The sequence below is a fragment of the Monodon monoceros genome, unplaced genomic scaffold (assembly GCF_005190385.1).
Source record: "Monodon monoceros isolate NGI ecotype Baffin Bay Population unplaced genomic scaffold, NGI_Narwhal_1 Super_Scaffold_22, whole genome shotgun sequence".
NCBI classification, from domain to species: Eukaryota; Metazoa; Chordata; class Mammalia; order Artiodactyla; family Monodontidae; genus Monodon; species Monodon monoceros.
This window is the reverse complement of record NW_021703779.1, coordinates 110,050,807-110,054,216: the sequence shown is the minus strand read 5'-3', so window position 1 is coordinate 110,054,216 and position 3,410 is coordinate 110,050,807.

Sequence of the window (3,410 nt, the reverse complement as noted above, 5' to 3'; positions counted from 1 at the left end):
TCTTGTAATAGTCTTTATTTTAAAGTCTATTTTGTCTGATATGAGAATTGCTCCTCCAGCTTCCTTTTGTTTTCCATTTGCACAGAATATCTTTTTCCATCCCCTCAGTTTCAGTCTGTATATGTCCCTAGGTCTGAAGTGGGTCTCTTGTAGACAGCATATATATGGGTCTTGTTTTTGTATCCATTCAGCCAGTCTGTGTCTTTTGGTGGGAGCATTTAGTCCATTTACATTTAAGGTAATTATCGATATATATGTTCCTATTCCCATTTTCTTAATTGTTTTGGGTTTGTTATTGTAGGTCTTTTTCTTCTCTTGTGTTTCCTGCCTAGAGAAGTTCCTTTAGCATTTGATGTAAAGCTGGTTTGGTGGTTCTGAACTCTCTTAGCTTTTGCTTGTCTGTAAAGGTTTTAATTTCTCCATAAAATCTGAATGAGATCCTTGCTTTGTAGAGTAATCTTGGTTATAGGTTTTTCTCCTTCATCACTTTAAATATGTCCTGCCACTCTCTCCTGGCTTGCAGAGTTTCTGCTGAAGGATCAGCTGTTAGCCTTATTGCGATTCCCTTGTGTGTTATTTTTTCCTTGCTGCTTTTAATATGTTTTCTTTGTATTTAATTTTTGACAGTTTGATTAATATGTGTCTTGGCATATTTCTCCTTGGATTTATCCTGTATGGGACTCTCTGTGCTTCCTGGACTTCATTAACTATTTCCTTTCCCATATTAGGGAAGTTTTCAACTATAATCTCTTCAAATATTTTCTCAGTCCCTTTCTTTTTCTCTTCTTCTTCTGGGACCCCTATAATTCGAATGTTGGTGCATTTAATGTTGTCCCAGAGGTCTCTGAGACTGTCCCCAGTTCTTTTCATTCTTTTTTCTTTATTCTGTTCTGCAGTAGTTATTTCCACTATTTTATCTTCCAGGTCTCTTATCCGTTCTTCTGCCTCAGTTATTCTGCTATTGATCCCTTCTAGAGTTTTTTTAATTTCATTTATTTTGTTGTTCATCGTTGCTTGTTTCATCTTTAGTTCTTCTAGGTCCTTGTTAAATGTTTCTTGCATTTTCTCTGTTCTATTTCCAAGATTTTGTATCATCTTTACTATCATTATTCTGAATTCTTTTTCAGGTAGACTGCCCATTTCCTCTTCGTTTGTCAGGTCTGGTGGGTTTTTACCTTGCTCCTTCATCTGCTGTTTTTCTGTCTTCTCATTTTGCTTATCTTACTGTTTTTGGGGTATCCTTTTTGCAGGCTGCAGGTTCATAGTTCCCGTTGTTTTTGGTGTCTGTCCCCAGTGGCTAAATTTGGTTCAGTGGGTTGTGTAGGCTTCCTGGTGGAGGGGACTAGTGCCTGTGTTCTGGTGGATGAGGGTGGATCTTGTCTTTCTGGTGGGCAGGTCCATGTCTGATGGTGTGTTTTGGGGTGTCTGTGGCCTTATTATGATTTTAGGCAGCCTCTCTGGTAATGGCTGGGGTTGTGTTCCTGTCTTGCTCGTTGTTTGGCATAGGGTGTCCAGCACTGCAGCTTGCTTGTCATCGAGTGAAGCCTGGACTTGGCGTTGAGATGGAGATCTCTGGGAGATTTTCGCCATTTGATGTTACGGGGAGCTTGGAAGTCTCTTGTGGACCAGTTTCCTGACGTTGGCTCTCCCACCTCAGAGGCACAGCACTGACTCCTGGCTGGAGCACCAAGCGCCTTTCATCCACATGGCTCAGAATGAAAGGGAGAAAAAGTAGAAAGAAAGAAAGATATAGGAAAAAATAAAATAAGGTAAGATAAAAAACTTAAGTTATTAAAATAAGAAATAAAAAATAATTATTAAGAAAAAAATTTTTTTAAAGAAAAAAAAAGCGGTCGGACAGAACCCTAGGAGAAATGGAGAAAGCAAAGCTATACAGAGAAAATCTCACACAGAAGCATACACATACACACTCACAAAAAAAGGAAAAGGGGAAAAAAATCATAGATCTTGGTCTCAAAGTCCACCTCCTCAATTTGGGATGATTCGTTGTCTATTCATGTATTCCACAGATGCAGGGTACATCAAGTTGATTGTGGATATTTAATCCGCTGCTCCTGAGGCTGCTGGGAGAGATTCTCTTTCGCTTCTTTGTTCTCACAGCTCCCGGGGTTCAGCTTTGGATTTGGCCCCGTCTCTGCCTGTAGGTCGCTGTAGGGCGTCTGTTCTTCGCTCAGACAGGACAGGGTTAAAGGAGCCGCTGATTCGGGGGCTGTGGCTCACTCAGGCTGGGGGGAGGGAGGGGCACGGATCCGAGACGAGCCTGCGTAGGCAGAAGCCGGCGTGACGTTGCACCAGCCTGAGGCGCGCCGTGCATTCTCTGGGGGAAGTTGTCCCTGGATCACGGGACCTTGGCAGTGGCGGGCTGCACAGGCTCCTGGGAGGGGAGGTGTGGATAGTGACCTCTGCTCACACATAGGCTTCTTGATGGCAGCAGCAGCAGCTTTAGCATCTCATGCCCATCTCTGGGGTCCGCGCTGTTAGCCATGGCTCGCGCCCGTCTGTGGAGCTCCTTTAAGCAGAGCTTTTAATCCCCTCTCCTTGCGCACCAGGAAACAAAGAGGGAAGAAAAAGTCTCTTGCCTCTTCGGCAGGTCCAGACTTTTCCCCAGACTCCCTCCCGTCTAGCCGTGGTGCACTAACGCCCTGCAGGCAGTGTTCACGCCGCCAACCCCAGTCCTCTCCCTGCGCTCCAATGCAAGCCCGAACCTCAGCTCCCAGCCCCGCCCGCTCCGGCGGGTGAGCAGACAAGCCTCTCAGGCTGGTGAGTGCCGGTCGGCACCGATCCTCTGTGCGGGAATCTCTTTGCTTTGCCCTCCGCATCCCTGTTGCTGCGCTCTCCTCTGCGGCTCTGAAGCTTTCCCCCTCTGCCACCCGCAGTCTCTGCCCGAGAAGGGGCTTCCTCGTGTGTGGAAACCTTTCTTCCTTCACAGCTCCCTCCCGCTGGTGCAGGTACCGTCCCTATCCTTTTGCCTCTGTTTATTCTTTTTTCTTTTGCCCTTCCCAGGTACATGGGGAGTTTCTTGCCTTTGGGAGGTCTGAGGTCTTCTGCCAGCGTTCAATGGGTGTTCTGTAGGAGTTGTTCCACGTGTGGATGTATTTCTGGTGTATCTGTGGGGAGGAAGGTGATCTCCGCGTCTTACTCTTCTGCCATCTTCCTCCTCCCCCCTAGGTACGATGATTCTGGCCCGCCGTTCCCACGACTGTCGTGGCTTCGGCCGCTGGGGCCCCTCCAGAGCTGGCAGCCTCAGTGAGGCCGCCCTCTCCTCGGGCTCCGGGGCAGTCCCGTGACGGCGGAGGGAAGAGACCCCGAGCCGGGAGTTCCAGCTCTGCGGAAACGCCCATGGATATGCTTATAATAGTGCCTGGCACATGGTAAGTTTCAATAAATAT